Genomic DNA, 16089 nt, shown 5'->3' on the forward strand with positions numbered 1-16089 from the left:
TTGAAATTGCATTATTTGCTGCTGTAATTTTTAGAAATACATATTGAAAATGATAGGTCACCTAAACTTTTTTGAATTACTCTCAATCAGCTTATAGAAATGCGGGCTTGAAAATTCATCTGTTTGGAGAATTTAACGTACAAAATTAAAATTCCTGATAAAGGATTGGATTAGCTTCAAATGGCTAGCTTATATGTATTACAGTATGTATTTTTGTCTCAAATTTTATCTAAGAAATGCAATTAGATGGAATAGATTTTTCTGTACAGTAGAATAAATTAATTGCAGTTTCGATCAAGATGCCTGGAAATATACAATAAAACAATGGGTTCAAATGAGTTTTCATGCAAGAGCTAACACAATCCCATTGCACCGTGTCTTTGAAGCACAAAAATTCTATTATCATCCTCTTCTTGAAAAGTTAAATTATTCCTTTCAAACAAATCTGAAAAAAGGGGGTGGGGAAGCTGAACACCCTTTAAGGTGTCTTAATTTTAACTGATCACGTTTTTTGACGCATCACTTAAAATCTCTCTAATGTTATCACATTCCGAATTTACTTAATTAAGACATCCTTTCAACTTTTTATCCAACTTGTTGGCAGAACCTTAAAAAAAAACCCTGTAAAGCTCCCAAAGCCAAAGAAAGCTTCCCCAAATCTTGTTTAACGAGGGGGGAGATCTTTTTCCTCTTTCTTTCATCCCCATCCCCCAACCACCTTAAATCTCTTCACTTTTGATGTTAGTCACTGTTGACCATTCCTCACTTCCTCACCCCTCAACAGAGCCGTACAATCACGTGCCTTTTATTATGTCCCACTCTTTTGTTTATTTTTGTTTTTTTTATCTTTACATCCCGTGCATTAATGATCTGCTTTGGAATTTTTAAGCCAGAGGAACACTGCAATTAAGCCTCCCCTTCCCCTACCCCACCTCTGCTCCATTAATTAAATCTCGTCGTAGGAGACGCTGCTGATTGGTTCTCTCGGCTCAAATAACTCAGCTGGCGCGTTATTATTGGACGAAGATAAAAGCTTTATTTGCGTCCGTGAGTGCGTGATCTCGCCAGATTTCGCTTAAGGGATGATTACGATAAATGATCAGAAATGAGTGGTAACCACGGCAACGGCACGTGTCAGCGCGACGCCCCAAGTTCAGAGCGGGCCACTTAGCAAGGACATCACCCCCTTTTGCTTGTTTGGCCGCGAAGGGACGAGATTTGCCCGACATCTTAATGCGTGAGGGGGGATGGAATTGTATCCACCCTTGGGCAACGAGTTACATCATGTTTAGACATCGTGTGAAAAAGGAAATGAAAGGGGTTAAGTTCTTTCCCCTGAGCTATGAAGCATTAGGTGATGGAATATCAAACATGTAAGAAAGAGGGTTTCAGACCCGGTAGTGATCAATGTTTGTCTACAAATATCAATCATATGACTAAGCATTCAACAGGATAAAAAAAAACAAAAAAACATAAGGTTTAAGAATCCGTGCTATATGATTGTGTATAATTAAATGCCAAGTCATGTACTGACGTCTCACAATAATCATACAAAATGCAACGTTTATGATAAAAATCTTTTAATTTTATTTCATGGAATACTTGCAGAGCTTCGTCTGCTCAGAACATAGCAATACTGTAAAAAATATAATAAATATCGACAAATTGACGATTCAGCAGACAAAAGTATCAGGATTCTCTCTCCCTCTACGCATTCCCTCTTCGCATATTCGCACAAACAGTATTCAATAACGCTCACCCAAAAATGAATATCATAGATATAAGTATTATTAATTATCATTATAAAAATATTAACGATGAATGTATTAAACCAAGAATAGCTAAGAAATTAACCATCTTTAAAGTGAATACTTTAATTAGAAAATAGTTTCAAATGCTTGCAATATGGAAGGCAGGAGAACCTAAATTCTAATGAGTAATTTGGAAAGTATCGTAGGGAAAACAAGAATTCTTAGCGTCACATACCACGACTAATTATACAGCACGGATCAGTAAATCATAATGAATATTCTAACAAGAATCTACGTCATCGTACAGTAATGCACAACCGATCGCACTATTTTAACACCAGATCGTACAATAATTCATTTCTTCACCAAAATAACAGATGACTACAGTACACTAACTTGTTATTCATAATGAACCATTTCTTGTAATCATATAACAGGAAGCAGTTGATTACATTATTTTAATTAGCATGGAAGGAATATTTTTACAAGAATTCATAACTATAACACAATTATACCTGATTGCAATACACAAACCAGCAGATCATGATGAAATTTTTTATGTTTTTCATACAACACAGATTACAATGGACCTGTCCAGAAGAATTCCGGTCTACAGTATAACAACAAATGATTATAACTCACGATCTGGTAGATTATACTGAATTTTTTCATGTCATCTTATAACACGACGCAATTCATTATACTAATTTAACTTATAGATCACAAAGAGCATTTTAAAAAGAATTCATGTTTGCATCACAATAACAGATTCCAGCACACAGATGAATAGATTATAATGAACCTTCTTATTAGATCCATGTTAAATTCGCAACATCAAAAAATATCGTATTGTGTTTAAACTTTTGTCAGATAAAGTTGAAAATATTAAATTATTTAATAAAATGCTTGTTTCATGTAAGTACAATTGTATTGTATAGATTACGATTATAGTGACGAAAGAGTGATCCCAGTATCCAACCTCGAGATCCGATTCCATCGAAGAATACCATCTTATGGAGAAAACATCAGATTTATATGGCTGGAGTGTTGACGAAAGGAATGTTGAATTCAAGTTCATATTCATAATACAAGGACAGTTTGAAATTGACAGATCCGTCCTGAAATATCTTAATTCTGATGTATAGTTACCGAAATAGCGTTTATGTAAACCTAATGAATTTTAATTCGGAATTTAATGGCATAGTTCTTATTTTTTATTTTGTCGCTAATTTCGAAATTGTCGAAGAGCTGTTAAACAAACATCGACATCTTGATAGAAGGCATCTGCTATGCACACAGCATTTGAAATTTTTCCGCTTGAAATTTTTATTGAACTTTTCTCTTATTGAAATGACAGAATTCCAACACAAATGGTTGATGAATTTTCAAGGAAAGGAGAGAGAGAGAAAATATGTGTTGTATGTACAAACACACACACAAAAGAAAATCCGTTACATTTAACGTACTAACAGAAATATAAAATTATTTACAAAAACAAAGCAAATATAAATTGACGGAGAAATATTGAAAATCTATGATACACACCTGAGATAATGCATTTATAAATATAATACCACAAAAAAATCTAAGTATTCAAAATTGTGATTTCTTCGAATTTTTAAAAAAGCTTCTCAAATATTTACGTTGAGCAAAATTTGTCACCGTTAATTACTTTCTTGTACACGAAGTATGCAGGAACTATAATAATTCTAAAAAAAAAAAAAAAAAAAAAAAAAAAAAATTCAAGCTTGAGATTCAAAAATTCAAGTTGAGTAATTCTAAAAAAAATTCAAGCTTGAGTAATTCTAAAAAAAATTCAAACTTAAGATTTAAAAATTCAAGTTCGTGTAATTCTAAAAAAATTCAAGCTTGAGAATTTAACGAAACCTCACATTTTGAACTTCCATGAGTCAGAGAAATACATTTCTGTTTTGTTTGTCTGTATATGAATACAAAATCTTAAAAAAGTCTTTAAGCAAGACGACTGAAACTTGATACATGGAATTATTATGAAATTCATAGATCATTATCAAATTTAGAACGAAATCCATTCGCAGGAAGTCTGTACTGAAGATTAGTTACCGAGTTCAAAAAGAACTCTAAAACTACAAAACGCAAAACGATAAGTAGATAAAATCTGGCAATAGCCTTAGCATCTAAAATATAGAGACATCAAATTTTAAATAAAATCCGTCAAATGATTGATCTGTCTGTCGGTCTGTACTTTCGTATGCATATAAATGCAGTAACTCATAGATGCAATGACTTAAATCAATGAAATTCGTTATGATAGCTTGGGACGGTAATTGTAATTATATATCAAATTCGATATATAGAAAGGAGTCTAAAATGCATACTGGCATGAAAGATTCAGTAAAAATACTGGATTCACGTGAAAGATCTATAGTTCGTAACTATCCTTCAGCAATATCATGTCAAGTATTCTTGGTCATACCCCTTTAGTGTAATAAAGGGAAATAAAAAATTTATTGCGGAATATGTGAGAAAAATTTGGGAAGATAGCTTTCGTTGATTTTTAATCGCGACTGTTTTGAAGAATCGAAATTAAAAACGCAATAAAAAAATCCATATATGGAATTCATTGAATGCATTGTAATTGGTACTATCTATTCCATTGTCAAATATCGGAAAGCAAATAATTCATCATGATCTCAAGTACAAGCAAAAAGGTTGGTTGGTTGGTTGGTTGTGAGTTTTAGTGGCGCAAGAGCCAAACTTGGCTAAACTGCGCCAAACGTATGGTTAGAATATTGACGATCGTGGAATAGAAAAAACGTTAAAATAATTGTATCAAAAGATTTTTAAAAGAGTTACTTTAAAAGTTTGAATTACACACGGACAAGCAATAAGGCAATTCATTACTAGATAGCGTTATATGTTTATTTTAACTGCCGCATTGAAAAGAGGCAGTTGACTTTCCATGGCTGAATGGTCATGGCACGGATCTCATAATCAAGAGATCGTAAGTTCGAATCCCGCTAGAGACAATGCGATTCACCGTCTGTGTAAATGTTTAATTCATTGATTTTATGTTTTTCTTTATTTCATGTTCCAGAAGATTCTGGACCTTTCTTTAGTTTACCAGACAAGTGTTCTGGACTTTTCTTACTGTCTCAAGAAAAGTAATTTGGAACTTTCCCTGTTCGTATAAAAGCAGATCTGTCAGTCACTGGGTTCTGAGTTGAGTTAATAAATTGGTTTAGCTCTACTTCTTGTGTGTGTCATTGAGTTCCATACTAAAGTATCTACCTGACAATATGTTTATTTCAACTGAAAGCATAATTTTACAAATCTTGATTTTCCACCAAAATTTGCAAAAATTCCCACAACCAGTAAAATTCCTAAAATGAACTGAAAATAAACTAAAATGAATTGAAATTTTGAAAGTGAACTGAAAATAAACTAAAATGAACTGAAACGCTGAAATGAAATTTTTAATTATATTACTTCCTATAAAAAGATTACACAAACAAGATATTATGAAATTATTTTAAATCTATATCTTCTTTCTGAATTATTTTCAATTATACTTTAGGTTTAGAATAAAATACAGATTATTTTAAACAAACACATACACCCTATCCAAGTCGAATCCCAGCTATCCACTACGATGAAAAGTTCGCTCATACCATTCATCATTTATTAATATTTATTTATCTAAATTTTAAAACAGTATATCTTTGATTTAATAATTCTCTTAAAGTGAATAATTAAGCAATTTCTTTATTTCTGATTGGTATCATGTCATTTGTTTCCATGGAAACCAGACGTTACCAAATAAATAATGTCAAGGAAATTCGATATCTTTCGTGAAATTTAAGTTTCAAGCATTAATGAATTATATTTCATGTTTATGTGACTGTGAGGTATTACTAAATTGTCAAAGTATAAAATGTAGAGCAATAATAAAGAATAATTAGGCATAATTTGTAGTTTTATTATCAAAACTGCTTCAAGTTTTCTTAAAATTTTTCGGACAATAATCCAATATACGATTACTTAATCATAGATAATATATTTGAAATATTATATAAGAGCTTATTTACCTAAAGCAATAAAAAGTTAAGTCAATAGGCATGAAAATCAGCAAAATCTGAAAATTTAATCAAAATAATCTGGTCTTTTAAAATTAGAATAAATAAATATGTAATATGATACCAGATTGATTAATTTTTCTAATCTTCTTCTCCCTCGAGATGGTTGCTTTCACTTCAATTTTGCATTTATGCATAATTAATTAGAATAAATATAGAAAAAATGAATTGTAAAATTAATTTTGAATTTAAAATTTTATTAAAAGTAATTAAATACATTTATCTAATCAAAATTAATATTTATGGCTTTAAATTATAACTATAAAGAATGTATGTAATTTTTTAATTAAATTCTTCAAATATTAAAAACGACTGAATAGTAATTTGTTCTTTAGGTTATTATTTCATTTCAACACTAAACAAGGATCATTATAACTAGATTATTTTTGAATTGTTATCAGACGACGAGTACGATATCTGAGGCACTATATCGAAATTTTTTTATTGACGTCAGGTTTATGAACACGTACAGAATTCACACAGCTTGTATTCTGATGATGATTAGGTGTGTGTCAAAAGTGGCTTTACATCGATAAAAGCTCATAAATAAAATTAAAAAAAATCTTATTTAAATAGCTATCAAAGGACAAGCTATTAAAAAAATTCATAATCTTGTGTACTAGAAGCTAAAACACAGCTTGTATATGCTCACATAAAGTGTTTTAAATTTCATGGAAAAATATTAAAGGATGTAAGAGCAGTTTACATTTTTCAAAAATACTATATTTGACACGAACACAAGAAAAAAAACATGTTAGGAAAATGCTGGGGTACTTATCACTTATGTTAAGACTTTAAAATGAGGTGGACACATGAAAGTCGAGCGGCGTAATATCTCTCGTCTTCATCTAACCAATACTCAAAATTGGGTCATTATCTCATAACAGATCTAACTATCTCATAACAGATAATTAAACATCCAAATTAGACCTCATGTGGTTTCAAAATGGAGCATAAATAGTAAATATTACTAAAATGTGGTAATTCGTTCTATGATAGTTAAATAATTATATATATATATATATATATATATATATATATATATATATATATATATATATATATATATATATATTGTTACAAGCCTGTATAGTTGCTTTCCAGCACGGTAAGTTCTATCACCGGAAAGATCGATTTACAATCATATGTATTGGATGCTGCACGGGTGCCGAGCCAGTAATCTCAGACTTGGTGACCATCTGATATGAATTTGACGATTTTGACTACAAACAGATATTGCTGGAAACTTAGAGAATTTTAACGATCCAAGAGGAACTGAGATACGCCTGATAGGCTCCGAAGGTTCTCGGCCCGCCTCCCGAGAACTATAAAAGAACGGCAGTCTCAAGCTTCACGGGGTCGTAGTCAAATATCGAGTCTTCGAGAGGATAGCGAAGCAACGGCGGAGTATCAGCGTTGTGACGAGCTCAAGCTATTGCTGAACTGAGCTGTATGCCGAGTCCTGTTGTCTATTGCGGAAGCAGCGTCGTGTCGTGTGATAGTGAGTCAGCAGTTGGATACAGCTAAAGTGAGGAGGCAGTGGAGAATTTCAGCTGTTTGGAGAGACAGTAGAGCGAAGCTCCAAGGATCTTCTCTCCGCTGAATTCTGTCTGGCCGTTTTGTGTACTGATTACTACTTGTAAGCTACTGTTTGCTGTAGTGTGCTGTCCTACTTTCGTCTCGGCTGTGTATTTGTCGTCTTTGTGTTCGTCTCTTCGTGTGTAATAAACGTTGTCGTTGTTTTCTACTGAGGCCTGCTGATTGATTGTTTTCACGCCATACACCCACTACAAACGAATCCGGTGACTTTACGGACTTAGTAGTAGTGGAATCCGTAACAATATTTACATATAGTTATATCTCTTATTATTATGTAGTTATTGACTAGAGATAGTTAAACATAATTTTAATGCAAATATCATTGTAAAGCATCGCTCATTCTAGTTTTAAATTGGCTACACCACTTTTTTTTAATATGCCATACCGATTCTCTTAAATATGCTAAAAGGTTCCAAATAATAAAATGAATGTATTCTAATTATTATCGGTTTTGAATAAATAAAAAGGGAAAATTCAAAAGAAGATCAAGCACTCTTATTTCAAATCTTAATAGAAAACTTGAATTATTCTTTGAAGAGAATTATCAAAAGGAAATTTATGGTTTGAAAATAAATTATTGCGTACCTGATGAGACTTCTTTCATCTTAAGCAAATATCAGAAAAGAGAGTTTATTTTTTTAAAATTATTTTTATTCTACTCATTTAGATTAAACATCCTTTTTCCTAAAAATTCATTCTTTTCTGTAATTCATTTTTATATCTTTATTTACTCAATGATGTTAAAGAATAATGAGATTTATTTTTAATTGTTTGGAATCATAATATCTATTGATCTTTCAGTGTCAGGCTCTTTATTAATACCATATTGAATTGGGCTTTTTTGGGGGTCTGTTATCTTTAACTATAATGCTGAAAGGAGAAATTAAAATAAATTCTTACTGTTTCATGTTTTAATGTAGCAAGTTTTAATAACTTTATTTTTTTAAAGAAGGGATAAAATAGCCCATTTACATGATATTTTTTGTTTATTATGTCTTCAGTGATATTCTAATATGAGATTAATTTCTAAATGCGTGTTGACCTTTTACTCTCATACTCCTTAATAATATATTCAATCGTATTTTTCTATTTTTATCGTCTAAAGCTATATATTAGAAGAAAAAATTTAAATAAATGCCGGTGACGTGCATTCGAAGCACCTTTACTATCATTCAGTTTTTTAAAATTAAATATATGATTATACAGAGAAAATGTTTTACGTCAAAAGATTAGACTCTTTTTAAAATTACGCTTATTTATTTGTCTTTGAGTATAATGCGAACGACTGAAAAAAAAATAAACGTGCTGCACAAATAAAATTTTGCAAACTGTCTTGCATTAAATCATGTCTGTCTGTTCGTTTATGCATTTGAAAAGGATAACTAAAAATTGAACGTTCTGTGAAAATAAAATTTTGCAAACTGCCATTGCATTAAAATTGTAGATTTTAACTAGAATTTTAAGGTAAGCATTTTTTTAAACCATACACTGGATATCCTCTTAATTAGATTCCAATACTTAATTATTAAATAATTAGTATTAGGCATTTACATCTTAATGCAGTCTAAGTAAAGTAAATAATATTATTTTATGCAATTACAGTTAATAAAAGATTCTATTAATTATGAATTTTTTTTTTTTACAGAACCTCTGTTTTATGAGTCATATTTAGTAAAATAATCTTTATTCGTTTAACCATACAAACATTTTAAACAAAAAGAAAGAAAGAATACTCTATTATGATTAAAATGAGGGAATTATGGAAATCTAAATATTAATATGTTATGGAATTTTAGACCAATAAAGATACTCCAACCAGCTCACAGAGTTTCTAAAAGGCTGACTAGCCTAAAATTCTGAAATTGTTGATTAGATTTATTGATTGTCCTAAAATAGAGATGCTCAAAACTTCATAACTTAATCAGATTTGGTCACAGAAAACAGAATTAAAAAAAAAAATACATACTTACAAATTTTGATTGTCAAGAATATTTCGCTGAATATGATTCCTTCATACGAAAGAACTGTATAAAATTTATATTTCATAATTTTTTTCAGAAATATATTTATTGACTGAAGCAAAATAAAATATTATTACGTCATTTAAATCCTTTTGAAAGTAAAACTAAAACAGAATTTATGGTGAATCTGTGAAATTTTTATTGGGTATTTAATTCTTTGAGATATTTAATAAGGTAGAAAAAATATTCTCTAGGGCACATAATAAATACTGCAAAGAAATTTTTTTCTATATTCATCTTTTTAAAAAATATATTCGACTTCAACGAAAATTTTTTTACATTAATTGTCGTTTAATCACTTTAACTTCAGTTTAATCTTCAAGTATTATTCAGTAAGGCTATCTATAATAGTAAGAATTATATAATTATCAAACTTCGAAGTTTAAAAATATTTTGCTGAAGAAGTTATTAAGGGACCAAATTACAAACAATATTTAATTGAAAAATTTTAGCTAGCATTAATCCAGGTGAACCAACTGATAACTTAAGGAAAATGGTAAAGAAAAGAAGGGAAAAAATATATATACCGAGAAATCGGCTATTCTAAGAATAAAAAGAAATCCGAAAGCGGATTCTATATCTTAAAATTCCGTTTTCCGGATTAGAACGAAAAATAAAGTAAATATGGATTTAAAGGATTAAAACTGGATGAAAAGCTTAAATTAAGATTGAAAGGATTTAAATTGGATAATTATATAAGAGTGAGTGAAGCCCAGACATTAGAACTCGGAATAACTATAAGAAATTAATATAATACTTATCTATAAATATATTAATGATAAACCAGCTTAATTTGACTTTAATGCAATTTTAAATGTTTGCATATTCTTTATTTATAAACTCTTATTTCTTTACATCAGGATTTGCTGCATTTCTTTACTGCATAAAGGATTTCACTGCATTAATTGTATAAAATTCCATTCTTTTATATATATATAATTGATGCTAAGAAAATTAGAAGCTGTTTTATATATAGCAGCATTGCTCAGAATTAAAATATTGATAAATTTAATACAGAAACTTTATCCGCAAAAAATAAATAAATAAAATAAAACATAATATACAAAAAAAAAAATTTTTTTTCCTGTTAGAATTTTTTTTCAAGAATTTAAGTGAGAATACCAATTAAAAAAGATGATTTTTTTTAAATAACAGATAAATTTCTTTCTTTCAATATCGTCTGCATTCACTCCGTTCTTTATTAAATTTGGAAAAAAAAAATGAATGAAAATTGAAGAACCATTTCACGGAAATGAAAGTAGTACCATTAAAAGGGCAAAAGTTAGAATTTTAAGATAGCATAAAAATATTTCTTGATGGATAATTACTTCGGGAAAAAGGCGACATTTAGTCACTTTCTGCAATTCATTCATTTTGAATTTTGAAATTTGTTAGTAGTATTCTTGTTTGATGAAATAAACGTGCTAAGTTCGGTTAGTTTCGATTCATTTGTTTAAATGGAGATGGCAACATGCAAAAATCAATTAAATATTCTATTAAACTGAAATGAACCAAATTCAGCCTTTTTTTTTCCTAAGTAATTATATTTTTATGCTATCTTATAATTCAAAATTTTGCTTTTTTTTTTATCATACTATTATCATTTCTGTGAAATGGTTCATTCATTTTAGAAGAATGCAGATGGATTTGAAATAAAGAAATCTATCGGTGATTTTAAAAAATCATCTTGTTTAGTTGGTATTTTCATCTTAATTAAAAAAAATTATCTGACCGTAAAAGGATCTATTATAAATTGGAGTTTTATATATATTTATAGTAAACATGGGAATATTTGAATTCTTAGCAATATATATATATATATATATATATATATATATATATATATATATGCGTACATAATGTTATGACTTTTATTTGTATTAATATTATTTCCATTCTTTTGCATTCCGTAAACTTTTTCTACTTATTAATTAAAATGTATATGGAGTTGCCTAGTATTAATATACTTCGAATTCTTTAAGTGGATATATACATTCGCTTCTCCTTCAAGACTCGCCTTCCATAAACTACCTGACACAGAAGTCCAGAGAGACCCCTTACCTACTGAGGCATGCAAGCTGCAACTCACAACCCCTTTCCCCTTCATTCATTCCTTCCCAGCCTACTCTAGGTCAGCATTCTGGCTCACTCATCCGAATTCGCAAACGAAGCGAGCACCTCGAATTGATTCAATACGCACAAACACACAGGCGAGTCTGACCCGGGGCTAATATACCGACACAGTTCCTGTCCACCCCTGCAGTACGGTCCAATCGACCCTTAATCCTTTGACCGCTCTCTCGGTGGACAAATAATCAACCAGCTATCTCCAGCCTTACGGTCATTTTGCTCCCCTCCTACTCGCTGCCCTGACCCCCCTCCCCCACTGGCAGGCGATCCGCTGAAGATTAGCCCATGTACGCCAGAGCGGGCCCTAATGGCGATCGGATTAAAATAACAATGGGCCGGGAATTAACAGTTCATTCTAATCTTCCGGTGTCAGGTGGGGGGGGGGGGGGGGTGTTAGAGAAAACAGGAGTTGGTCCGGAGATTTTCCCACATAAAAGAGGCTTTCGAGTGTTGTTGTTTAATTTAAAAGAGAAACACTGAGTATTACTGATAGGCTGGTTGTATTTAGTCATATAGAAGGGGGGATGAGGAATAGTTGGTGTGCGTGCTTGGAGCGAAGAGGATTATAGTGAATTTGTAAGGGGGGTTTAGATTTGCTTCCTTTCTGCAAACATGGATTTGGGCGATTCTCTAAGTTTATATGGTGGCGTTGTTTATTTATGCAAAAAGGCTGTCAGAGAAGTTTATACAAAAAACATTAGAACAGACCTTTTTAGAAGAATATCTTTATTGTTGACAACATTTCACTAAGATAATATTTTGTATTCTCATTTATAGAGGAAGACTTTTGTTTATTTATTTTATTTCACGAGTTCAGCTACATAAAGGAAATTTTTTTTTTAAATAATAATTGGAGGAAAATACCCATGAATAAGTTTATTTGTAATATTCGAATGCAATTTTTTGTATGGAAACACATTTCTATTTTCGTTTTGTTTATTTGCGTTAAAGAATCCAAATGAAGTGCATATTCATAAACAATAATTACATAATTACAAACTGTGTACAATAGGACTTCTTAAAATATTTTTAGTCTATGAATCGATTTTAGACATAAAAATATTTCATGACGATTTCCATATTAGAAAAATAATTTTTCTTGACCTTACATGTACATGAAAATAAGAAAACCAAGCATTCACTAAATAGAAAGAAAAAAAAAATGACCGAAATAAGATTATTTATTATATTTTAGCAGAGATAATTGATTGTACGGACTTCTTATATTTATAATGAAGAATCTAACTGAATAACTTTGTTTCAATGCTTTCATGATTCAATTACAGGGTGTTTCAAAAGTATTAAGTAAATTTACAAATAGTTGACTAGCAAACAGTTGAAGATAGAAAGATGAAATATGAACATGTACAATAAGTAAAATTAAAGGCTGAATGCTGTTTGTAAATTGCCATGCAATACTTAAGATTGGAAATCAGGAAAAATACTCGACAAGCAAAATTTCTTATTTTTACTTTGAGTAGGTCAGAGTTTGGATCTTGCACGTCACATCGTACCACGTGCAGCTACCAAATTTAGTATGTTGCTACTTCTTGACTGATAGGTGCTTAATAAGAAATACTATAATTATAATTAAAAATTAATTGACTAATTAATTCTTCTCAATAATTTGGATTTATACAACAGTTCAAAATCATTTGTGTATCACTTTAAAATTCAGAAAAAATATCATTTCGATAATATATAATTTATTTCCATACTGTTTTATATATAATTGCAATAATTTTTCAAATATTTTATTACAATACTTTCCATAATTTTAGCAAAGGATTTTATACGTATGCGCGTTGCAATTATATTAAATGCTAGTCGCTTCAGGTCACCAGCTGGCTTGCTGAGTATATTGTAATGAAGGTTTATATTTCATTACAGAAAAATTGTTTAGATATAATTTCATGTATACAATTTCACCAAACAATCTGTCATTATGACAGTTTTATTTAAAGTCTATTTACTCTGTACCTGAATCTCTATAACAAGCATAAGATCCACAACATCAAAGTACTATTAAAAATGTTAATTCCGGTTCATATGACTTCTTAATTTTTCCTAAATTAAAGTTTTCATTCGTTTTCTAAAGTGCACATATATTAAAAAAAATCCTTCTTTAACTTTGAACAGTGGAAGAAAACCTCTCAATTAAATATTTGTGAAAATAATGAAAACTGATTGAATTTCAGGCAACAATGTAATTAATCTATTGTTGTAAACTGTGCAAAAAAAAAACATAAAAAAAAATTGCCAAAATTGTATATACGTCATTGCCACCGGTTTTGATATAAGACTAATTTTAATTGCCCTTGAGCAAAAGAATATACTTTTCAAAATATTTTTTTTTAATTTCTGTCAAATGGGCAATTTTTATTATTTTGTAAAAATTTATTTACTGCAAATTAATTGTTTTGATTTTATCATATATTTGCAATACGTTTTTTAATTAGAAATTTCGTAGAAGAAGTGAAACTTTTTCGAACTGCAGTTCTATTTGTATTGAGACACAATATACAAAAGGTTAAAAACCTTGTAAAAATGTTTACTTGAAACTTTTAAGTAGAAAGCATCATTACAAAGTAAACAAATGAGAAATAATTAATTATAATATTTTTACTTTGAATTGAAAAATGTACCGCTTCTAATAGAGATGATTTGCTTTAAAAAAATCCTTTTTCAATTAATTTAAACAGTTTTCTCTTTGTTAAAATAGTTATTAATTTCTATCGACTCTTACATTTAAGATAATAAAGTGCAATTTGTTTTACTGTAAATTACGTAAAAAACAACATTCTTTATGTATTTTTAAAATTCTATCATCTTTTGAAGTTTAAATATTTTAAGGAAAATCTTAAGATTTAAGCTTTTGATTTTTTTTTCAGCTTTTCAAAGAAAAAAATATTTTATTTTCACCATTAAACAAGAATTAAAAGAATTTAAATAAGCAACGATACAAAAAATAAAGTGTATGCTATTTTTCATTTTTAAAATAAAAATTTAAAATAATTTTTTATTTTTGCTAGGTACACAAATTATTTCACTGCATAAAAAGATTAAAAAAATCATTTATTTATTTTCCATAAAATACAGATCAATTCCTCACAAAATGCTGTTCTAATTCCCAGCAATAAATATAACTGCATTTATTTTCGCAAACGCGAAGGCCTTTTCTAGAGTTCTTACTTTTAGATAATATTCTTCCAGAACGATTAACTATATCAAAAAATAAACATGAAAAATTCAGCAATTCCATCTATGATTTATTTTATCGTTTGCGCAAATTCTGATTACTATTATTTATTTTCTCTTTTTTCTAATGAAGGAAATTTCTTTTTCATCTGCTATTCTGGAACTCTGTTGACACTTTTGGAAAAAAAAATGAATGGAAAATTTCAGGAAGAAAATGAATGGTAACTTTAAAAAAAAATTTAATCTAATTTAACTTCTTCAAGAAATGTAACTTTATTTCCATAGATAAACTCATTTCGATTTTTTTTCTGTTAATAATTCGCTAATTCATGAATTTGCATATAGTATGGTATTGAATTTCCAAAATATAGTATTCTTTGCTTATAAATATATTTACCTTCTATCAATTTCATTTAATATAGTAATTTCAAATTCCAAATTTTCAGATTTAAGTAATTACATAAGTTTCAGCAAATTAAAACTCAGAAAATGTTTGAAATTGTTATGACATGTAATTTATTATAAAAATAAATTTCTTAAATTATCTAATATTAAGATTATATTATTTAAAATCGTACTATAATTTTTATTTTAATTTCAAGAATTTTGAACGATTAAATCATTTTTAATTACATAACTGATATATTCAAATATTTTATTTATATGTGAATTCATAAATTATATTTACATGTGAATAAAATGTGTTCTATTTACACGTGAATTCATAAATTATATTTACATGTGAATAAAATGCATTCTATTTACATGTGAATTCGTAAATATTTACATGTGAATAAAATGTATTAGACTTGCATGTGAATTCATAAATTATATTTACATGTGAATAAAATATATTCTATTTACATGTGAATAAAATATATTCTATTTACATGTGAATTCGTAAATAATATTTACATGTGAATAAAATTTATTCCATTTACATGTGGATTCATAAATTATATTTGCATGTGAATAAAATGCATTCTATTTACTTGTGAATTCATAAATTATATTTACATGTGAATAAAATATATTCTATTTACATGTGAATTCATAAATTTTATTTACATGTAAATAATATATATTCTATTTTCATGTGAATAATATATATTCTATTTACATGTGAATTCATAAACTATATTTACATGTGAGTAAAATATATTCGCATAATCGCAAGAAAAATATTCAGTGCTACAGTAAAAAGCTAATTATGATATTCGTAATCAATCACTGTTTCTCATATTCAACTGTTACGCAGTTATTTATACATTTTGC

Source organism: Argiope bruennichi, chromosome 5 (assembly GCF_947563725.1).
Source record: "Argiope bruennichi chromosome 5, qqArgBrue1.1, whole genome shotgun sequence".
NCBI classification, from domain to species: domain Eukaryota; kingdom Metazoa; phylum Arthropoda; class Arachnida; order Araneae; family Araneidae; genus Argiope; species Argiope bruennichi.